Genomic DNA, 25271 nt, shown 5'->3' on the forward strand with positions numbered 1-25271 from the left:
ATCTTTTAACATGGAGATGGGCAGCAGCAGCAGGAGCAACTGCAGCAGCAGGAGCAACTGCAGCAGCAGGAGCAACTGCAGCAGCAGGAGCAACTGCAGCAGCAGGAGCAACGGCAGCAGCAGGAGCAACTGCAGCAGCAGTGGCGGCAGCCCACGTGTCTCCCTCATCATCATCATCAATCGTATTTATTGAGCGCTTACTGTGTGCAGAGCACTGTACTAAGCGCTTGGGAAGTACAAGTTGGTAACATATAGAGACAGTCCCTACCCAACAGTGGGCTCACACTCTCCCTCTTCCTCTCTGCCCAGAAGGCCAGATGGCCGCCCTGCAACCAGAACCAACACACTGCGGGCAGGGCCACGGGACAGGTAAGTGTCTCGCTGAACATCCGTGGTGTGGGTGGGAACCGGTGCCCCGTTGCGGACAGGGAACATAAGTGGGGTCCTCCCACATAGAAGTAGCATGGCTCAGTGGAATCAGAGGTCATGGGCTCGAATCCCGACTCCGCCACTTTTCAGCTGTGTGACCTTGGACAAGTCACTTAACTTCTCTGGCCCTCAGTTACCTCATCTGTAAAATGGGGATTTTTTTAAATGGCATTTATTAAGCGCTTACTATGTGCAAAGCACTGTTCTAAGCGCTGGGGAGGTTACAAGGTGATCAGGTTGTCCCACAGGGGGCTCACAGTCTTAATCCCCATTTTACAGATGAGGGAACTGAGGCACAGAGAAGTTAAGTGACTTGCCCAAAGTCACACAGCTGACAATTGGCAGAGCTGGGGTTTGAACCCATGACCTTTGACTCCAAAGTCTGGGCCCTTTCCACTGTGCCACGCTGCTTCTCAAGACTGTGAGCCCCACGTGGGACAACCTGATCACCTTGTACACCCCAGCGCTTAGAACAGTGCTTTGCACATAGTAAGCGCTTAACAAATACCATTATTATTATTACCCTCACAGTTCACTCCTCTAACGCCACGCTGTTTGCTGTACTTTGATAACACCTGGCCTATATTCTCCCTCTGGCCTGGAACTCCCTACCCTGTCATAGTCAACAGACCACAACTATCCCTACCTTTTAAGCCCTAAATATTTATTTATATTAATGTCTGCATTCCCCTCTAGACTAAAAGCTTGTTGTTGCCTGGGAATGTGTCTGTTTATTGTTATAGTTTACTCTCCCATGTGCTCAGTACAGTGCTCTGCCCACAGTAAGCACTCAATGTGTATTATTGACTGACTCCCAAAAAGTCGTATCTTCTCCAAAATGCCTGCCTTTGACTAAACCCTCATTCACCCTTCCTTCTGCATTGCCTAAACACTTGAATCTGTACCCCTGAAGTATTTGATATTCACCTCATCTCTAACCCCACTGATGTACATATTTTTATGTGCTGCCACTTCCTCTATTTTAATATCTTTCATTTACTGTAAGTTCCTTGCAGTCAGGTATCATTTCTACCAGTGTTATTGAACTGTACTCCCCCAAACACTTAGTTCAATGTTCTGCATACCGTAAGCCTTCAGTAAATGTCACTAAATTTGAAAGTTATTTTGTGCAGTTCATATAATGAAGGTTACATTAGCCCTTTGTCCACATTTTATCACAAAGGAGGGGTTTTTTTTTTCATATTTCATCCTTCTAGTGAACTCTGGATAGCCTACTCCATTTTGTTCTGAGTTGTCAACTTTATGGCAAAACAAAACCCACACCTAAACCCGACTACCTGATGTCATGCTAAGAAATAATACATCTGTTTTCATTACCTCTGGTTAAAAAAGTCTGTAGCAATTGTATGAAATATCTTTCACAATTACTCATTTATCCCATGATAAATGGTAAAGTGGAGATTAAGACTGTGAGCCCCATGTGGGACAACCTGATAACCTTGTAATTACCCCAGTGCTTAGAACAGTGCTTGGCATATAGTAAGTGCTTAACAAATACTATTATTATTATTATTATTATCTTCTCCTTGCCAAATTCCTCATCCAAAGAAGTCTGTTTCTATAGTTCTTCAAGCGTGTGATAATCAAAAAGTACCTCAGTAAATGTGATAGCATTACATAACATAATATTTTTCAATTCATATGTAGGATTTATTCCTAGATTTAGCAAAGGTATACCCACCCATTTTGCTTTTGGAATAATGTCATGTGTGATTTTCCTAGTATTCTGCCATATTAGGGCAGACTAAGAGAGCTGAAATGGGATCCACATCATCACTTACAGGCTGGAACAGGCCTAAACAGTAATTTGCAACTATTCCCAAGTAGATCTATGCTGCCTATTGTTAAATATTCCCAGTGAATAAGATTCCAGAGCCTCCCTTACAATATATATGGCTGTACTGGTGGATGGTGTTTTCTTATACATTTCCCAGTACTTAATTTGAACAGGCAAAGTGTGGAAGCTTTGATTGGTTGGAGTGCTTCAGCATCTTAAAGACGAATTAAATTCTCAGACTGCAGAATTTCCCATCTTCAAAGCCTGCCTTAAGTTCCACTTCCTCTGTAAAGCTTTGTTCCCTTCAATAGCCACCTGGGTTCCTGTATTTCAACCACTCACAGTTCTGTACATATTTTCATTCATTCAATCATGTTTATTGAGCACTTACTGTGTGAAAAGCCCTGTACTAAGCTCTTGGAAAGTACAATTTGGCAACAAATAGAGACAATCCCTACCCAACAATGGGCACACAGTCTCATATACCCATCTTTCCCTTCTTTGTTAAAACTAATTGCATCTGTTTCTCATTACTGTTTGACTTTATTTGATAGCAAGCTCCTTGAGGGTAGGAATAGAGACTTTATCTCTACTATTACAGTTGCCTGTACACTTTGTTCAGCGCTGTGCACTCAATAGCTGTGTAATACAATTCAAGGCCGTTATTAGGTTTGTATAATAGTCTGTATAGGCATAGTGAATACTCTGTTGACTCACTAGTAAATCACCTTGAATATCTTAATTACAAAATTCAAGTTCTTTAGGGCACAATTATAACATGTCTCTCAACTATTACATTGTACTCTCCAGAGATCTTAGTACAGTTTTCTGCACACACTAAGCACTCAATAATTGATTGATAACTTTCAACCATTGAGCCAATTCCATAGCTTCTCCAACAGCCTAACAATGAAATAATTGAATGAATATTCATGTAACCCTGCAAACATAAGAGAGAATGTTTTTTGAAGAAACTTTTTCTGGGCAACAATCCACAGGGAGTTGACATTAATGCTAGACTCCAATCTGTAAAAAGGGATTTATCTGGACAGGCACATCATTAGGGAAAAACATGTTTCCAGTCACCTTTCCTAGCCCTCTTTGGGAACCCTGATATCAGCACATCTTAATTGACATAATTCAGACTCAACCACTTGATATACCTTGTCTCCACAACCTGCTCAACCACTTGATATACCTTGTCTCCACAACCTGCTCATGAATTCAACACAACCATCAGAGTCTTCTAAGATCAGTGTACTTTAGGATACTTGAAAGAGAGGAAAAATGCAGTGTTAATCAGCACTCCTGAGAAGCAGTTTCTCTGCAGGCACCCTCAAAGATGCCATCAAATGCCTGAAAATACCAGGAGTCACTTTAAGGGAGTCTGCTTCTCAGATTTTAAGGAACTGTGTCTCCAACTGCTATGTTATGACTGCCTGAGGATTTAGCACATAGGTCTCAATCCATTGGATTATAAAGTCCTATGTAGGAACCGTGTCAGTTGCTTGTGGTGAACTTTCTCAAGTAGTCAATATATAACATTGAGCTCAGTGGGAATTCAAATGTCTCTAGGGTGATCAATGAATAGTGACTGACTAGACTATCAGAGTGTATAGCCTAGGTTCAGGAAATAAAATGTTTTGTATAAGTAACTATCGCTAATCCCCTCAACATAGTCAGTTATCTATACTTAGAGAACAATAGCACACTAATTTCCTTTATGATGCACATTTATATACTATTCCTATTAAATCATGCAGCTCTTAGCACATCACCTACCAGTAATTTTATGATTATTTTACCAATAATCATATTTGTATCATCTCAACAGTTCTATTTAAAATCAATTTAGAAAGTAACTTCTTTCTTGTTTTTGAAGCAATGGCAATTGCCAAAGCAGTAAGTCATGTGACAAATTCTAGAACCTATTTCATATTAGCTTCCTTTGTGACTATTTCTTCATCATTAGATTAAAGAAACAAAATCTTCCACAAATAAGTATTGTCAGAGGCTTTAATTTCCCCATGTGAAGAGTGCTACAAATGATACTACTTCAAGGTCAGAAATGTGGGCCTAGACAGATGGCATTCCATTAATAAAAATGTTGTATTTCCTTAAGTTTAAATCTTGCAGAATTGGTAAAATATCCTGTAGCTTTTCCTCTACAAATGGTGTAAATGTTTAACCCATTATATCCACAATTTCAGTAAAATAAAGCTTTACATTTACTCTGCAGGACTTATATGTTTGTTACATCTTTCACTATGAGAATTGCGTTTACTTCTGTTGCTTAGGGATCTCTTTGCCTAGAGATACAGCTCCCCTGAGGCGTATTTGGAGAGTCCCAATGCCATAAACAGTTGTTTTGAAGGGAAGAACAAAATTTTTAAATTACACAGTTCTGAATCTCCAGTACTGTGGATTTGAACCATAAGTGTGAGGAAAAAAAAACCCCAAAACAAAACCTAATTCCAGTTTCATTATACTTGTACTAAAGTGACCACAACCAACATTTTAAATTTCCCACTGTGTAGTTTTAAAAAAAGTTAATACTGGGATTGCATTTATTATTAATGTGTCAATAGAAGTTGCTAGTGGGAATAACTGTTGACAATTTTGATGTTATAAAAGACATTCTCAGAAAGATATAAAAAGGTTTAGACTTTAAAAAAATGAGTTCTTGGAAAAGGTTTATTTTCCTGCTGATAAAGAGTTTTAGGGCACACCAAATTTTAGGTTTCTGATTTGATTCTAAAAGGGCTGTTTTTCATCCTCCCTTTATTAAGAAATGTGTCTCACTGGAAAGGGTCTTTTACATCATGGACATCACTTGAAGGGTATTCTGTAAGTCGTATAATAAATCAGTCTCATACATATCCCCACACTATGAAGCTAACACATTGATCTGCTAGCAGAATAATCTGAATGCTCACCATGTTCTTTACCTATTTCACTGAACATATGACTCTCATAGGAGACATTTTTCTGTGGTCTAAAATGCTCTGTTAGTTTTTGAATATTGGCCTTAAAATCTCTCTTATATCCTGTTATGGTGAGCATGGCACAGTCATTCTAGAATCAGCCACCAGAAGTATGAGAACAAAATGCTTTTTTGTGAGATTTAGGTAAATTGATAAAGTTTGAAGTAATTTAAAATTCAGTAATTTCATTAGATCATATTTGACCAACCATTAACCTTGACTTGTGCCAAAAAAGTTGAGTTCATACAAAGGTCCAAGTTTCTTATTTTTAAAAAGAGATATGCAGTCCCCGATAAAAGGCAACTTCCCCACAATCCTAGGAAAGTTAATATAAGACTAAGTGCTTCAGATGGCTTATTATTCAAATTCCTCAAACAATGAGATAATCATTTTTTTAAAAAAATCACACTTCCAGAAAAACAAGTTTAAGTTTAATGATTATTGAGTATTCATTTTCATAAACCATTACATTCCCTACATACATTTTAACTTTGAACCAATAAGAAACATTATATGCATATTTTATAGACATACTGAATAAAATGTGCAAGGTAGTTGAAATTCAAAGCCAGATACTCATGTCCATACCTTATAAGTGTACATTTAGTTAGTAGAGAATCCATAAAATACCAAACTCTCATCCTTTTAAGCTATAAATATCTGCCGAGTGACTCACGCAACTCCCTACCTTCCCATCCCTCTTGCACCACAAAATCCAGCCCTGGATAAACCTCCTCTAGACCTGTTCATGTACCACAGAGGATTTTTGGTCAAACTCCAGCCACAAGGCCAACTTGGGTCTCTTCAAATACATCCTTACCTGCTATAACTCTGCCTTCTCTTAAACTCAGCGACACATTCCTTCCCTTGAATTCCATGCCCACAGCACCCTCCAATGCTTCCAGATTTTTAACTCCATCATGAAACACTTAGCGGTCTCACCTCCTCCTTATCTCAATGAAATTTCCCAATAACTTTTGAACCAAATATATTTTAAAAATCAAATGTGAGCATCCCAAAAGCCTCCCCAGCTTCCCTCATTCCACCCACCCCTGACAATGACTCTCTGATTCTTCTCAGCTCACTCAAGATCTCCCAATGTTAAAAAAAATCAACCCTTATATGTTCTAAAGACTCTTGTGGCCACTTTTCTCTCTCTGACTGCCATCTTAACCATTCACTCTCTAATAACTCCTATCTTTCTCCCCTCAAATACCTCTATCCTCTCTTACCTGTTCATTCTCATTTGAGGGTATTTCCCCTGCCTTCCACTACCTAACAGTGGGTGTCTCTAAAATTTATTTTCTGGGTCTCCTTCTCCTTCTCCTCACTAACTTACTGAGCTCAGCTGCTCCTGCATCTTCATCTACCACCGCTTTGCAGTTGACTACAAAATTATCTAGCTATCCCAAATCTTTATGCTTCACTTTAATCTCAAATTTCCTCCTGCCTCCAAGACACTTCCGCATAGATGTTCCATTGTCACCTCTAACTCAAAATGTCCAAAACTGAACTTCTTCACCTAATTTTTTGGCCATTCATTCAGTTATATTTATTGAGAGCTTAATGTGTGCAGAGCCATGTACTAAGCACTTGGGAGAGTACAATACAACAGTAATCACATATTCCCTGCCCACAGGAAATGTACAGTCTAGAAACTTACAGACAATATAAATGAATTGCAGATATGTACATAATTGCTGTGGGGATGGTGGGGGTGGGGTGATAAAGGGCCATCCTCCCCACCTTTGAAGCCTCTATCAACCCTATATTTTGTTGCCTTGATATCCTGGTTTTTTTTCCTCCACATTGTCCTATCCCCATTCACCTAAAGGGCCACCATTTTGACCCAGGTGCTTGTCTTATCACATCATTCTCCTCATTGACACCTTTCCAAACTACACTTTACTCTGCAACGTGGATGATTGTTCTGCCCACATTCTGATTCTTCAAAATCCTATTTATCACCCATAAACTGCTTACGTTGATCCACTCACTGTCCATTCTCTTCCCTTACTATACCCTAGTTTACACTCTCCTTTCCTCTCAATCTTCCTTGTAGTGCCTTTTTCTCAACTTTCTCCACAGTCCACTGTTACTCCTATCTTTGCCATTGTCTAGAACTCCCTATTCCTACATATCTATCAGACAATAGATCTTCCTGTTTTTAGTGACTTTCTGAAATCACCACCCAATAGCCACATCATCTAGGCAATATAGTCCTTTAGCCACATATTTTAGATATATCATTACTCACATACATACCTTTTTCCTCCTTCCTTGTATCTGAAATTTAATACAGTGTCTATTTCCTCTGGAAAGATTGTAAACTCTTGAGGGTAAAGAATCAGGCCCAAGAGTTTTAATTTTATTTTCTCAAGAATTTGTTACATGACACTGTAGGTGCTTTATACTAGTGATTCAGTTAAAAAAAACCCCACATCTTGCAATCAAACTCTTTAGACAGAATTTAAAATGATGTCCACTAGTATGTCAAAATATCCGTATGTTGGCAATACCTGTCTCTGTGAAATCTTTAGTAATTACTTTTAAGTTCAAATCCATGCTTTCCATCATCGTATTTATGCCTTGCAAATTCACTTTGGGTGCTTAAACCAGACCAAAGCAGGGAAAAAAAGAATCAAAGATCTCAATATGGAAACTGTCAAATAAGACAATATCCATAATAATCAATATGTTGCCTAATTCATGCTCAAAACATTGTTTTCTCAATAAATTGTGCTCACTTTAAAGTGTCTTTATTCAGACTGTCACAACTGTCACATTATCAAATCCTATATCTGGTGAATAAGGGGATACAGGAGACACAGCCTACCCACAGATTAATTCTCCCCTCCACAAACATTGAGTTTATGTGGTTCCAAATTCCTCATTTTTGCATTTAATTACCTGGTGATAAAAGTTAGGTTAATAGCTCTATAAATCTAATTGCAGATAAGTAGTTCAAAACCAGAGCCCTGTTTTCCTCCCTCTCAGGGGGAGACATTTCAGAGAAGCACTCATGGTCTAGTTAAAAGGATATGAATCTGGCAGTCAGGAGATCTGAGTCCTAAACCCAGGTCTACCACTTGCCTGCTATGTAATATTGGGCACATCTTCTTTTTGCCTCACTTCCGTCATCTTCAAAATGGGATGAAATACCTGTTTTTCCTCCCTCTACTCTGTGAGCTGCATGTAGGAAAGGGACTGTGGGGGCCTGATTATATGGAATCATCACCAGCTCTAGGTAGATTGTTTTAAAGGTTGTAAGGTCTTAAATATCATAGTAAGGTCTTAAATATCACGATTATTACTTCAACAGTAAGGGGCTCAGGTTTCACCAAGATTAGCTAATTGTTAATCTTTTTTATTTCTTTCCATTGCATTCAGTTTGTTTTTAGATTTTGAAAAGACCATGTTTTATTTTACCCTTCATTTGAAGGATTCACAACACTCATTAACATATTTGAGATAAAGTTTTCAAAAATAGGCAGCTCAGCTGTTTATGCACAAAAATCACTTATGGGTACAGCTTATTGCATATGGAAAAATGTTAATTGCACATGAAGAGATTTAATTTTTTTCTTGCGCTTGCTATACCCACATAAAATTTACACCTTACAATTTAAGTGCCTAACTCCAAAAGGCTGACATTTAAGCTGCTACTTCACTTCTGGTAGGGTGATGTTGAATGACCTCTTGGCAAACACCCTTCCGTTAAAAGAAATGATTCTTGTCTCTTCCAACTAAAATCAGAGCAGTTTTTTTCAGCAGGAAGTATCACAAAATTTCCTACTCAGCTAGGATCTTGGAAGATAGGGGTTGACAAAACACGTTTGAGGACCTCATTTTGTACAGTTTCTGCCTAGCAAACACATTGACAGATGTGGGGAAGCTGGATTCTACCAGTGTTTCTCTTTTTTTTTTTTTTTTGGCAAAGAGGGTGGCAGATTCCAGACTTGCTGCTTTTAAGTTTGCCAATTTGAAAGCAATGTAGTGAAATGGTTCAGCTTCCTTATAATCATATGTTGTGTTTAAAAAAGGAATTTTTTGCCAAAAGTCTCTTCCATGACTCTCTTATTTACCTTTCTATATTTTTCCATTTGCATAATACCAATGAACAGAAAATATATTCAAGCTAGCATGAATTAGGTAGTTAGGATGTAATTATTTTTCTTCATCCAAAATGTGCTTTTTTAGAGAACTGTCTCCTATTCTTTGTCCCCACGAGAACCAAGAGATTGCATTCTCAGAGAAGCTCAGATTTGAAGACAGACTGGAAAATATGCATAGTAATTTTCCGTCAATACTTTTAAGTCTTTTTTGAGACATTAGGTGAATAGTTGTAAACTTTGAAAACTCCTGCTTATTCATTGTTCTACATGAAGCAGTTTAAAACTTGCATCAAGTTTTTTATATGGCATAATTATTTATGCTTCCAAAAAAAAAGCAAGGTCTAGGATGAAATTTTCATGAAAGTAAAGATGAACCTCCAGGTGTAACATCTGTTACAATAAATACAATAGCATTTTCTTTCAACAGGAACAGCTGCAACAACTGTCTGATCCTCCCTCTGGAATAACCACTTTCAGAATTACCATGGACTAATACTACATAAAATTCCTTCCGTGGTTATAATGTTCCCCCTATGGAAAGAGTGCTATACCATGTTTATATATGTTTTAACAATCATAGACCAAGTTTATGAAAAACAATAATATTTAGGCTTTTACAACTCTCACCTTCTAATCTAATAAAATTGTCCATGTGTGATCTATAATCAAGGTTTTCCACAGATGAACAGATGAATTTGTCTCATCAGTACCTATAAGATCCACATAGAACTGAACTCAGAGTTAATTAATAGCACAGTCAGATGGCAAGCCTATAATAGATAAGAGGATTCAGGAAGAAGGAATTGGGCCATACATCCAAAGACTGGGGAAGCAATGTGGACTAGTGGATAAAGCATGGGCCTGGAATTCCAAGAATTGGATTCTATTCATTCATTCAATCGTAGTTATCGAGTGCTTACTGTGTGCAGAGCACTGTACTAAGCACTTGGGAAGTACAAGTTGGCAACATATAGAGACAGTCCTTACCTAACAGTGGGCTCACAGTCTAGGAGGGGGAGACAGAGAACAAAACAAAACATATTAACAAAATAAAATGAATATGTACAAATAAAATGAATAAATAGAATAATAAATACGTACAAACATATATACATATATACAGGTGCTGTGGGGAGGGGAAGGAGGTAAGGCGGAGGGGATACGGAGGGGGAGGAGGGGGAGAAGAAGGCGGGGGCTCTGTCTGGGAAGGGCTCCTGGAGGAGGTGAGCTCTCAGTAGGACCTTGAAGGGAGGAAGAGAACTAGCTTGGTGGATGTGTGGAGGGAGGGCATTCCAGGCCCGGGGGATGATGTGGGTCGGGGGTTGGCGGCGGGACAGGCGAGAATGAGGCATGGTGAGATTAGCAGCAGAGGAGCGGAGGGTGCGGGCTGGGCTGTAGAAAGAGAGAAGGGAGGTGAGGTAGGAGGGGGCAAGGTGATGGAGAGCCTTGAAGCCGAGGGTGAGGAGGTTTTGGTTTATTGGTAGCCACTGGAGATTTTTGAGGAGGGGAGTAACATCCCCGGAATGTTTCTGGACAAAGACAATCTGGGCAGCGGCGTGAAGTATGGAATGAAGTGGGGAGAGACAGGAGGATGGGAGATTGGAGAGGAAGCTGATACAGTAATCCAGATGGGATAGGATGAGAGCTTGAACGAGCAGGGTAGCAGGTTGGATGGAGAGGAAAGGGCGGATCTTGGTGATGTTGCGGAGGTGAGACCGGCAGGTTTTGGTGATAGCTTGGATTTGAGGGGTGAACGAGAGAGCAGAGTCAAGGATGACACCAAGGTTGCGGGCTTGTGAGATGGGAAGGATGGTAATGCTGTCAACAGTGATGGGAAAGTCAGGGAGAGGGCAGGGCTTGGGAGGGAAGACAAGGAGTTCAGACTTGGACATATTGAACTTTAGGTGGCATTCAGACATCCAGATGGAGATGTCCTGAAGGCAGGAGGAGATGCGAGCCTGGAGGGAGGTAGAGAGAGCAGGGGCAGATGTAGATTTGGGTGTCATCAGTGTAGAGATGATAGTTGAAGCCGTAGGAGCCACTGAGGTCACCAAGGGAGTGAGTGTAGATCGAGAACAGAAGGGGACCAAGAACTGACCCTGAGGAACCCCTACAATAAGGGGATGGCAGGGGGAGGAGGAGCCCACAAAAGGGACTGAGAGTGAACGGCCGGAGAGATAAGAGGAGAACCAGGAGAGGACGGAGTCTGTGAAGCCAAGGATGGATAGCGTATCAAAGGCAGCTGAGAGGTCGAGGAGGATTAGGATATGGTATGAGCCACTGAATTTGGCAAGCAGGAGGTCATTGGTGACCTTTGAGAGGGCAGTTTCCATGGAATGTAGGGGTCAGAAGCCAGATTGGAGGGGGTCGAGGAGAGAGTTGGCGTTGAGGAATTCAAGGCAGCGGGTGTAGATGACTCGTCCAAGGAGTTTGGAAAGGAATGGTAGGAGGGAAATAGGGTGATAACTAGTAGGTGAGGTGGGGTCAAGGGAGGGTTTTTTTAGGATGGGAGAGATGTGGGCATGCTTGAAGGCAGAGGGGAAGGAACCAGTGGAGAGTGAGTGGTTGAAGATGGAAGTTAAGGAGCGGAGAAGGGACGGAGTGAGAGATTTCATGAGATGAGAGGGAATGGGGTCAGAAGCACAGGTGGCCGGAGTAGCACTTGAGGAGGGAGGAGATCTCCTCTGATGATGGGAGAGTAGCAGAGAGTGTTGAGAGCCGGGGGGTTGGAGAATGGGGGGGAGTGACTTTGGGGAGGTCAGACTTGATGGATTTAATTTTATTCATGAAGTGGGAGGCCAGATCGTTGGGGGTGAGGGAAGGAGGAGGGGGAGGAACCGGGGGCTTGAGAAGGGAGTTGAATGTATGGAAGAACTGACGGGGATGATGGGCATGGGTGTCAATAAGGGAGGAGAAATAGTTTTGTCTGGCAGAGGAGAGGGCTGAGGTAAGGCAGGAAAGGATAAACTTGAAGTGAACGAGATTGGCATGGTGTTTAGACTTTCGCCAGCAGCATTCAGCAGCTCGAGCATAAGAGCGAAGGAGGCCGACAGTGGCAGTGATCCAGGGTTAGTGGTACGAGAGTGGCAAAGGGAAAAGGGAGTGAGCGAGTCTAGCTATGTAGAGAGGGTAGAGCTGAGAGCAGTAATCTGGTCATCAAGATTGGGTAGAGAGGAAAGGGAGGTGAGGCGGGGTGTGAGGTGCTCAGAAAGATGGATGGGGTAAAGAGAGTGGAGATCTCTGTGAGGGAGTAATATGGATTTATGGGGGAAAGGAGTGTGAGTGAGGAGGCAGGTGAGAAGATTATGATCAGAGAGAGGGATTTCAGTGTTGGTGTGGGTGGAGACAGTGCAGCGGTAGGAGATGATGAGGTCGACGGTGTGACCAAGTTGATGAGTGGGCGAGGTGGGGTGGAGCAAGAGGTTGGTAGTGTCAAGGAGAGATAGAAGGCGGGCAGCAGAGGAGTCACCAGGGATATCCATGTGGATGTTGAAGTCTCCGAGGATCAGAGTGGGCATGGAAAAGGAGAGAAGGAAGGTGAGAAAGGGGTCAAAATCGTTAAATAAGTTGGAGGTGGGGCTGGGGGGGCGGTAGGTGACAGCTACAAGAATCTAGAGGGGGTGGTAGAGGTGAATAATGTGGGCTTCAAAGGAAGGGAAGGAAAGGGAAGCGGGGGAGGAAAGGGAAGGGCGGGGATTCTAATCCCAGCTCTGCCACTATCTACTGGGTGATCTTGGTCAAATCAGTGTCTGTTTCACCTGCCCTCCCCCAACACTGCATCTAGTCTATAAACTCATTATGGGCAGGGAATATGTTTGTTTATTGTTATACTGTACTCTCCCAAGCACGTAGTACTGTGCTCTGCACATAGTAAATATTCAATATGATTCATTCATTCATTCAATCGTATTTATTGAGTGCTTACTGTGTGCAGAGCACTGTACTAAGCACTTGGGAAGTACAAGTCGGCAACATATAGAGATGGTCCCTGCTCAACAACGGCCTCACAGTCTAGAAGGGGGAGACAGACAACAAAACATGCAGACTGGTGTCAAAATTGTCAGAACAAATGATTGAATGAACTTCACTGTGTTTCAGTGATCCCATCTGTAGAACAGGGATTAAAACTGTAAGCTAAACATGGGACTTTACTCTGTCCAGTCAAATTGGCTTATACCTAACCCAGTGCTTATCACAGGGCTTGGCACATAGTAAGTGCTTAACAAGTACAATTTTAAAAAAACCTACTCAGGCATTTTTGAGTTGAACAGAATTTCATCTTCCAATTCATTCATTTATTCAACTGTACTAAGTGTTTGGGAGAGTTCGATATAACAAAAAACTGACACATGCCCTGCCCACAATAAGCTTACAGTTGAGAGTGGAAGATGCTCTTTAACTTTAGTAGAAAGAGGAGGAGTCTAGGAATCAGAAGACCTCAATTTTACTCTTACCTCTGCTACTGACTTGTTGTGGGACCATGGAGAAGCCACTTGATCTTTCTGGGCTTCACTTTCCCATCTGTGAAATGGAGTTAAGATAAATGGTGAGACTCATGTAGGACAAAGACTGTATACACCCGATAATTTTATATCTATCCTAGATAAAAGCACAGAGAAGCACCGTAGCCCACAAGCTCAGGAGTCTGAGGACCTGAGTTCTAATGCTAACTCTGATACTGGTCTGCTTTGTGACCTTGGGTAAGTCACTGAACTTCTCTATGCCTCAGTCACCTCATTATTATGGATTTTTTTTAAGCTCACACTGTATGTCAAGCATTGCTCTAAGTCCTGGGGTAAATGCAAGTTTACCAGGTCAGACACAGTCCTGGTCTGACATGGGGCTCACAGTCTAAGTAGGAAGGAGAACAGGTATTGAATGCCCATTTTACTGTTGAGGAAACTGAGGCATAGAAAACTTAACTTACTGCCCAAGATCACATAGCAAGCAAATTGGCAGAGTCAGGATTAGAACCCAGATCCTCTAACTTTAAGAGCCCATGCTCTGCCCAATATGCCCTGCTGCATCTTCATCTGTAAAATGGAGATTAAGACTTTGAGCCCCATGTGGGACATGGACTATGTCCAACCTGTTGATCTTTTATCTACCACAGTATTCAGTACAGTGTCTGGCACATGGAAAGCACTTAACGAATGCCATTAAAAGCAGAGTTAATTCTTATTATGATTATAAAAACAGCATAATGGTGACATTTATTTAGCATTTACTATGTGCAAAACACTGTAGTAAACACAAAACAATCCAATTGTAACTAGACACAGTCCCTGTCCCACATCGGACTCAATTTAAGTGAATCTCAGTAATTTATTATTACTAAAACAGTGAGGAGAATGTAGCAGTACAGACCCCGACAGCCAGGATGAACCCAAAGAGGAATTTAGAAGGCAAAAAACCATTCTCCCAAATGTCAATTGTTATTTTTTAATGTAAATGGCAATTTCCTTACTGTTATCTACTATCTATTTTTCCATTAGGTTTGTGCCCTAAGAACTTCAGACTGTAAAACTGCTGTGGCCATGTATAATCTCTAAATCTCCATAAATTCTTTAGCATATTATGGCGTACAATGGTCTTTAATAAATGTTATTTAAAAATTGACTGCAGATAAACTGCCTCTTGACCCTTAGTTGCAGCAAATGACCATTGTAGTGCTAATCCAATCACGTGGGGAGAAAGAATGAGACAGTTGGTAGCATAAGTATTTATTTATTTATTTATCTATTTATTGATTGATTGATTTTACTTGTACATATCTATTCTATTTATTTTATTTTGTTAGTATGTTTGGTTTTGTTCTCTGTCTCCCTCTTTTAGACTGTGAGCCCACTGTTGGGTAGGGACTGTCTCTATACGTTGCCAACGTTTACTTCCCAAGCGCTTAGTACAGTGCTCTGCACACAGTAAGCGCTCAATAAATATGATTGATTGATTGATTGATTGATTGATAAGTACTACTGTCGGTTGTATCTTGTATATAGAGATCTAGGAAGAAGAAAAGAACCCAGCATGAGGAAGTGGACAGATAGAAACATAGGGCAATTCCAGACCCCCAAAATACCCCCAATAAGAATCCATGGTACTTGAGCACTTACTATATGCAGTTCTTTGAGATATAAAGTAACGCCATAAACTTCACAGGAAACTGCTCTTCCTACAGTCCATATAGGTGAGAGAAACTGAGCCTTTCATCACTAATTACTTTCATCAACAACATGTGGTGAGACAGAATCATTTGCTAGAACATTCCCTCAATAATCAATTTACCAGCACTGAGGCAACGTTGTTCCCAACTTGGCTTCACAGATTGAAGGGTGCCAAAAGGAAAGGTAAGATGCAGTTTACCCAATGCAGCTTCTTAGAAAACAAGTTGTATTTGGGGAAGCACTGTCGTCTAGGTCCTGCATTAGTCCCTTTTCATCCAAACTATTCTCTTGGTGTTGTTTTGTTTCTATGCCAGCTTGTCTCCTAAGCATCTTGTTTAAATGAACAAGGGTAACTCCAGTAACTAAAGTTTCCTTTTGAACTCTTCTAATTCCAAAACCCAGAGCAAGAAAAGTCTTTTCTTTGAACAGTGCTTTGCACATAGTAAGTGCTTAATAAGTGCCATCATCATCATCATTATTATTATTAGTGCAGTGCCTTGTACATAGTAAGCACTTAGCAAATACCATAATTATTATCATTAATTCAAATCACCTAACAGTTAGAACCAAAATAAGCTTAGTTTTATTTTCACATGTAATACCTGATAAAATATTGCAAAAATTATGCTCCTATGAGGGTAAAATATGTAGTAGTTTGAGAAGGTTACAATTGATTAAAAAAATGAGGTTTTTTATTTCATTTGAAGCAGTTTTGTATATAAAACAGAAATTCAATTGTATTTTTTGTAGAGCTTTTCATTTTCTCTCTATGTCCTGAGCTTAGTGATGCAATTCAAGGTTCTCTCTGCCTACTATGGTTCAGTGAAAAATATCATCAAAAGAAATTTCAATGAGATAAGTGATGCAGATGATTGAAGTTGGCCATGACTAAAATATTTTGAACCATCGGAATGTTGGTTTCAAAATATTTTGTGTTGGAAACATGAGAGAGAAAATTGCTAATCTGCTAAATCATTTTATTTAAAAATTGCACTCTGAACACTAGAAAAATATAATACAAAGAAGAAAAACATTTGGAAATTGCATGTATATGAGAGGGAAACTGACAATTTGAAAAGGGCACTTTCCCTGGCTGACATTTCTGCTCACATTCACTTTCAGAAGAAGTTTCAGGGATAGATTACATGAGAGGCTGGCACTCTAGTGGGCTCTTTGCTGTCCACCCTTAAAGCAACTTAGAGTGAGTTAATTGTCAAGTACTAACAGGTTAGGATAGATGTGGGGAATAAAGAACCAAATTACCAGTCACAGCAAAAGTTAGGGCCTTTAGAACCTCCCTCTTCCTTATGGAGTTCAGCACTTAGAATAGTGCTTAGCACATCACAAGTGCTTAACAAATACCATCAGTATTAGTGTAATGTTAGATTCTGAAGCCGAAGTCTTCTAAACTCTAGCTGAGTTAGCCACTTATGTTTGCCTCCTTTCCCAGTGAACTGGGTCCAGAAATGTTGTTTGTCCACAATGTAAGCCCCAGCTCTGGTAATAGTTCATAGGATTGTTTGGCTGAATTCAAGAGTATTGTTGAAAGGAGGACTAGCTGAGGTGTGAGAGAGCTAATGGATATTAGGTGAATATAATACTTCTGGGAGTGAGGGAACTTGCAGCTCCATATTTTCCTGATGTATGACCTTGGGCAAGTCACTTAACTTGAGTTTCTTCAACTGTGAAATGGAAATTCAATACTCATTCTCCCTCCTACTTGGATTGTTAGTCCCATGTGGGACAGGTACTGTTCCCTACATGATTAGCTTGTATCTATTACAATACTTAGAATAGTACTTGACACAGAGTAAGTACTTAACAAATATAATAATACTAATAATGTGCAATGTGGGATTTTAAGTATTTAAGGGTTTATGTGGTACAAATGTGCTTGTGGCAGTTCAGAGGCAGTTCAGGGGTTTTAGAAATTAATTAGGGGAGATCTTCTGGGAGATTCCAGAAGGGATTTGAAGATAGGGGAAAATGTATACTGATATGAAGAGGGGCAGTGTTCCAGGCAGCTGGGAGAACATGAGCATATTAAGTTCCTTAACACCCATGGTCAGGATTTTCTACTTGATCTGAGAGGAAAGGGCTACAACTGAAGGTTTTTGCACATATTTATTACTCTATTTACTTATTTATTTTACTTGTACATATCTATTCTATTTATTTTATTTTGTTAGTATGTTTGGTTTTGTTCTCTGTCTCCCCCTTCTAGACTGTGAGCCCACTGTTGGATAGGGACTGTCTCTATTTGTTGCCAACTTGTACTTCCCAAGCACTTAGTACAGTACTCTGCACACAGTAAGTGCTCAATAAATACGACTGATTGATTGATTGATTGATTTGCAAGGTAGGCAGAAGTTTGCAGAAAGGCATTTTAGAAAAATGATTTTGACAGGAGAGTGAAGGCCTGGAGACAGAGATGTCAAGAGGCTGATGCAACTACAATGTCAATCAGTGGTATTTATTAAGTGCATACTGTATCTACTAAGCACCTGGGAGTGTACAATACAATAGAGTTGGTAGCCATGACCTGCCCACAAATAGCTAACAGTCTAGAGTGGGGGACAACATTTAAATAAATTACAAACAAGGCAGGACAGGGACTGTATCCAAACTCATAATCTTGTATCCACTTCAGTGCTTAAAACATTGTTTTGCACATTGTCCTTAATAAATATTATTATTATTATTATTACTATAAGTATCTAAGTGCTGTGGGGCTGAAGGTGGGTGAATATCAAATGCATGAGGAGAATAGATCCAAATACATAGGCCAGAGGATATGGAAAATAGCTAGGATATTGAAATTTCCTGGACCAGCATAAAGATGGAACTAATTGACAAGATTTGATGACAGTCTGAAAGAGAGGGAGGAGGCAATGATAATGTGAAGATTACAGGCTTTGAAAGACAAAGGTGAGTGGTGGTGTTAGATCATGGCAGGCTGCCGAAAATCTGGTGGAATAGTAGGAGGAAGATGGGTCAAAGATATAAAAGGAGATTCACAAAGTATCTAAGAAAAGCCATAATGTTTCCTCGAGAAGGTAGAGGTTCACATAGTTGAAATTAGCAGAGAGGTTAAGGTCAGTAACAAGAGAAAGAAATACATTAGATTTGGAAAGAAGGGAGTAATTGGTGTACTTGGAGAGGGTAATCTCACAGGAGACAAAAATGCAGAAATCTGATAGAAGGTGAAAATTGAAGTTGGAGAAGATGAACTGAAGGCAGCAGTTCAAGAAGTTTGAACAGAAATGGGAGGAAGGACATTGGGTTATATAAATGGATGGTGCAGTAGTATCTAGAGGAGAGAATATATATGTATATACATACATCTAAACCTATAAACCTATAGATATCTAGGGGGGAGATGTGGTCGGTTTTAAGGCAGAGGGGAATGACTCATGAGAATAGAGTAATTGAAGGTGGTGATTTGGGAGGGACAAAGAGTGGGTGCAAGTATTTTTAGAAGGGGACAAGGGATGGGTATAGATGTCACTGACTCAGAGAGAGAGAGAAAATTTTAAATTCAGGACTTCTCCCAAGTTTTCCAATTTTGTAAACATTATCTCTCCTATGGCACTACATTGAATTTGGCGATGAAATTATTTGAGGTTAGAAACAAACTATGTGCAGTCCTTGTTGAGATATCTGATTCTAGATGGATGGTTGATTGCAGCAATGGAAGGAGCCAATTTTCTAGCAATACTACTCATGATAATTTGAATCTGTAGTATGAGAAGCAGCGTGGCTCAGTGGAGAGAGCACAGGCTTTGGAGTCAGAGGTCAGGGGTTCAAATCCCGGCTCTGCCAATTGTCAGCTATGTGACTTTGGGCAAGTCACTTAACTTCTCTGTGCCTCAGTTACTTCATCTGTAAAATGAGGATTAAGATTTTGAGCCCCCTGTGGGACAGTCTGATCACCTTGTAACCTCCCCAGCACCTAGAACAGTGCTTTGCACATAGTAAGTGCTTTATAAATTCCATTATTATTATTTTATTAATTAGTTTTGCCTTCACACAAACTCTGTGCTATACTATTATCTCCACTTTTACGTATGAGAAAACTGAAGCACTGAGAGGTTAAGTGGCTTGCACCAGGTAACATGGAGGCCCAGAGGTAGAGTAGTAGCTTCAGAATCCCCAGACGTTTTCTCTTCCACCAGACCTTGCTACCTCTATAGGAAAACACATCTTTGTTTATAAAACGAAAACAATTCTAGGAGCCCAAAGTGCCTGACTCACTTTCCCTTGGGGGCGTGATGAGGGGGCTGTCTCAAATCGATCAAGATTGCCCTCATCCTTTTAGGAGTAACTCCCCTCTCATGCACGAAGGGTGGTTCTGCACGTGTCTGGGGGAGTGAAGAGCTAGGACAGAGACAGCAATGTCTAAATTCCAGTTTTTACTCCCACATAGAGCTTACAAAAATAATGATATCTTTCTCCTCCCTTCCTGATGCAGTGGGGCTATATTAGGCAGCTCATCTGACAGCCAACCCAGCTGGGCCAAGAAGAAGGGAAGGTCAGTGAGTAGGGTTTATCATATTGGACTGCCGTCAATAAGTATTTACAGAAATCCTCTGGTACATTACTAGCATTTGGGTTTCATAAGGAGAATAGATATTGAGCTCATTACCCTATCATCAAGAAGCTTATGATATTATCAGGAAAAGAGAAAAAACAACCTAAATCTTGGACAATATATACAGAATTGTAATCACTTAGGCTGTGAGCCTCATTTGAGACAGAGACCCTGTTCAATCTGATTATTTTATATCAACTCCAGCACTTAGTACAGAGCTTGACACAGAGAAAAGTGCTTAACAAACACCAAAATTAGTGTTAGCATAGTAATAGTAATGATACTAAGAATGAATTGAAAAAGAAAGTGATCATGGAAACTGTAATGGGTTGAAGAATGGACGAGAAAGGCCTAGAGCTGTATTTTGAAATCAGATATCTTCTGAATGACTCCCAAGGACAAAAGCAGACTCAATAGACCTTTAAAACTCATAATCATTAAATACTGATCATAACATATTATTAAAATAATGTTTTGCATATCTAGGAATGGATATCATTTTTGATCAAAAAGTAGTTTACATATAATAAAGGTTTAATCATTTTTTCAATGTAATCAATCAGTTGTGTATTGTCTTTCATTAAAAATAAAGAAGGTGCTGGATACAGCCAGTATAGGAGTGCTTTCTGGAGGAGAGGGAAAAGGAATGGGTTGAGGGACAAAGAAAATCTAAACTGTTGTGACTTGTTTAAGTCTAAGGAACTCTGTTCACCATATTCTAAGCCCTTCTGGCTAGCGTGGCATAGTGGAAAGATCACGGGTTTGGGAGTCACAAGTTGTGGGTTCTAATCCCATCTCCACCACTGACCAACTCTGTGACTTTGGTCAAGTCACTTGACTTCTCTATGCCTCAGTTACCTCATCTGTAAAATGGGGATTAAGACTGTGAGCCCCACGTGGGATGACCTGATTATCTTGTATCTACCCCAGCACTTAGAACAGTGCTTGGCACATAGTAACAAATGCCATCATTATTATTATTATATGACCATGACATTCTAATATACAACATGTACCTTAAATTAACTGTCAATAAATATCTTTTTCCATAATATCTACCCAGAAAAATAGCACTACCACTTTGAGAAATCAAAGTGTGTAAAGTTTGTTCCTACTAAAGAAAGCACTCACTATAAAAAACATATTTCAGAAAGAGAAATAGTGTTAACTATTGTGAGAACAGCATCTTGAAGTAATAACATGTTTAATAAACTTCTGGTGATTTACATTTTAATTTGTACCATTTAAGATAAAACATATTTCCTAGATGTTTATGACTGGGCCAATCATCTCACATGACTCTAAAATTTTCTTTTTGTCATAAATGCATTTAAACAGGATGCTTCAGCAAAGTCCCTAGGGGAAGAGTTGTATTTCTTGTAATCTGTTCTTTTGGCTCTTTATCTCTTGATTTCCACAAATTTTTGTATCCAATTTTCTAGAGGCATTTAGCATTTAAACTAAATGATTAGAGACATTTTTTCTGTAATTTAAATGTAGAAATGTAACTTTTCATTTGTCTGAAGCTGCCTATACAGTCTTACTTTGCAAAGGAAGATTATGAAGCAATGACTCTTAATCGACTCAAGTTTGAGCAGGAAGAAAAAGAAACTTATGCAACATGTCCTGCCCTTGATGGAAAATTTCATGAAACTGTAACTCCAGTGATAATAACTTTTACATTAAATAGTTTATTTCAATATCTCAAATATAAATTGGTGAATATACTATGGATTAGAGAATAAATGTAAAATATATAAAGATACATATATGGATAAAGAAATTACTAAATACATGAGCACTGAGGTGGCTAATGCAAAAGTGACATGACTGGAAAAGTAGTGGAATTAATTAGGGAATGACTCAAAGATGAAGTGGTTCCATAAGAGGAGCTTTGTGAAAGGAGACAGATTTGACAAAGACAACAGAAGAGATGTGTCAGATAAGGGTATAGATAGTTTCTAATAATAATAATGGTGGTATTTGTTAAGTGCTTACTATGTGCAAAGCACATTTCTAAGCACTGGGGGAGGATACAAGGTGATTAAGTCGTCCCACATGGGGCTCACAGTCTTAATCCCCATTTTACAGATGAGGTAACTGAGGCTCAGAGAAGTTAAGTGACTTGCCCAAGGTCACACAGCAGACATGTGGTGGTTCCGGGATTAGAACCCACTCTCCCCTCTTCACTCTATGCTATCCTCTCCTGCCTTGCTAGTCTTTAAAAATATAATTCTAAGCATGTTGCTGTAATTTATTCATTAATTCAATCATATTTTTTAAACATTTACTGTGTGCACAGCATTATACTAAGCACTTGGGAAAGCACAGTAAAACAATAATACCACAATCCCTCCCCACAAACTCATAGTCTGGGTGGGGAGACAGGCATTGATACAAATAAATAACTTCTGATCGGTCACCCATTTCCACCTTCATCAAACTGAGGATACTGGCAATCAGCTTCAAGGCTCTCCTCTAGTTCTCTGCTTCATAACTACACATCTGCTTTTTGTTGTTTTTTTACTTGCTACACCCAGAGAGTTTCCAGTACTCTATCAGTCTTGGCTACAGGAGGAAGAGTCAAGTAGAGGCATACCCATTCCATTTCTAGTTTAGAGAGTGGCTAGCAAGTGGAAGACAATCTGCTGTAAGTCAAAACTAATTTGTCCTGGGCAGCAGCAGCATAAGAGAGTCGAGTGCTGAGGCTCAAGTTTACTGTGCAGAAGATAGCAATAGTAAACCCATTCCGTATGTATTTTTACCAATAAAACTCTATAGATACACTACCAGAATGACTGAAGATGGAAGGTAAGCCGTTCTGGAAGAGATGTGTCATGACGTTGCTATGGGTTGGGGACAACTAAACAGCATAAGACAAGTTACACCCAATTTCACAGTCTTCACTCTGCCCAAGCTGATATCAATTATTTGTCCTATCTCTGACATATTTCCCTTTATCCTTTCATAGAATTCCTTTCCATGTCTGTTCTGCCAAAGCATGGCCCTACTTTCCTTCTAAGTCCTCATAAAATGTTATATCCCACTTTTTTCTTGTCATCTGACTCCATCAGCTATCTAAAATATCTAGGTATGTGTATTGTTTATTCAATATTTAAGTCCTATCTTTTTATGACTTGTATGTATGCTCTTACTCTTCTAGCAATTTAAATTTTTGATATCTATGTCTACTTGTCTCTCTCATTTGAGTGTAAGATCCTTAAGGGAAGGATCCATGCCTTTTATTTCTGTTGTAATTTCCTTTTCAAGCAGTACAGTATGTGGCACACAGTAAATGCTCAATTCATGCTGCTGCTAAGTTATAACTAGTTCAGATTGGATGATCATAAGTTAAAACTCAAGAAAACAGTGTTGCCTAATGGATAGAGCACAAGTCTGGTGGAAAGTTCTAACCTTGGTTCCACAACTTGACTGCTTTACGAGTGGCAAGCCACTTAAAATATCTGTGCCTCAGTTCCCTCATCTGTAAAATGGGAATTAAGACTGTGAGTACTATATGGGACTGAGTCCAACTTGATTAGCTTGTATCTACTCCACCACTTAGTATAGTATCTGGCACATAGTAAGCGCTTAATGAATACCATAAAAAAGTACCAGACGGAAATGACCTCAGTACAAATATTTCAGGGAAGACATCAATTCTGACAGAACTTTGTTCTGTGGGGAGAGACATTCAGCTGAAATAAATAAAGTTTGGGATACTTAACTGCATATATGGGTACATACAGGAAGAAGCAGGAGGATAGGTGGGGCAGTTGATTACTGGCAGTAGTGCAACAGTGAATAAAGCAAAAGGACGATAGGATTAAAACATTTTACGGGCACAATTGAGAAAAACAATGGGACCCCAATGAGATGAATATAACCCCATCATCTACACAAGAGGTATTGAAAATATGCAGACACACCTCAGGAATGTCTCCGACCTCCCAGAGTGACCTCACAGGTACGTAATCCCATCTCAGGCAGAACTGGGGTGGGACAAGGAATGCTGATGGTAATGAAAGAGGGTTCGGTAGACAGTAATCTTTGCTCTATTGGTTAGTGCTCACTGCTCCCCATGGCTCCCTCCAGTTATCGCCCCATCTCCCTTCTACCATTCTTCTCCAAACTTCTTGAGTGAGTTGTCTACACCTGCTGCTTCTCTCCTCCAATTTTCTCCCTGAGCCTCTCAGAACTGGCTTCCATCTCCTCATTCCACAGAAACTTCCCTCTCATAAGTCACCAGTAATCTCTTTCTTGCCAAATCCAAAGGCCTCTACTCCATCCTAATTCCCCTGGACCACTCAGATACCGTCAACCACACTCTTCTCCTGGAAACATTATCCAACCTCATCTTCACTGACATTATTCTCTCCTGGTTCTCCTAATCTCTCTGGCCAATCATTATCAGTCTCTTTCATGGGCCTCTGTCTCCCACCCCCTAACTCTGGGTGTCCTTCAAGGTTTAGTCTGGGTTTCCTTCTATTCTGCCTCTATACCCACTTCCTTGGAGAACACGTTGACTCCCATGGCTTCAACTACCACCTCTTTGTGGATGATACCCAAATCTACATCTCCAGCCCTGATCTCTCTCCTTTTCTGCAGTCTCATATTTCCTCTTGCCTTCAAGCTGTTGTCACTTGAATGTCCTCCCTTCATTTCAAGCTTAACATGTCCAAAACAGAACTCCTTATTTCCAGCCCAAAGCCTGTCATCCCCTTGACTTTCCCATCACTGTAGACAGTACCACCATCCTTCCTGTTTCAAAAAGCCAACCTTTGTGTTAGCCCTGACTCTGCTCTATCAATTATTCATTCATTCGTTCAATTGTATTTATTGAGTGCTTACTGTGTTCAGAGAACTGTACTAAGCACTTGGGAAGTTAGAGAAGCAGCGTGGCCCAATGGAAAGAACATGGGCTTTGGAGTCAGAGGTCATGGGTTCAAATCCTGGCTCTGCCAATTATCAGCTGTGTGACTTCGGGCAAGTCACTTAACTAATCTGTGCCTCAGCTGCCTCATCTGTAAAATGGGGATTGAGACTGTGAGTCCCCTGTGGGACAACCTGATCAAATTGTAACTACCTTAGCGCTTGGAACAGTGCTTTGCACATAGTAAGCACTTTATAAATGCCATTATTATTATTATTACAAGTTAGCAACTCATAGACATGGTCCCTACCCAACAA

Source organism: Tachyglossus aculeatus, chromosome 1, assembly GCF_015852505.1.
Source record: "Tachyglossus aculeatus isolate mTacAcu1 chromosome 1, mTacAcu1.pri, whole genome shotgun sequence".
Lineage (NCBI taxonomy): Eukaryota > Metazoa > Chordata > Mammalia > Monotremata > Tachyglossidae > Tachyglossus > Tachyglossus aculeatus.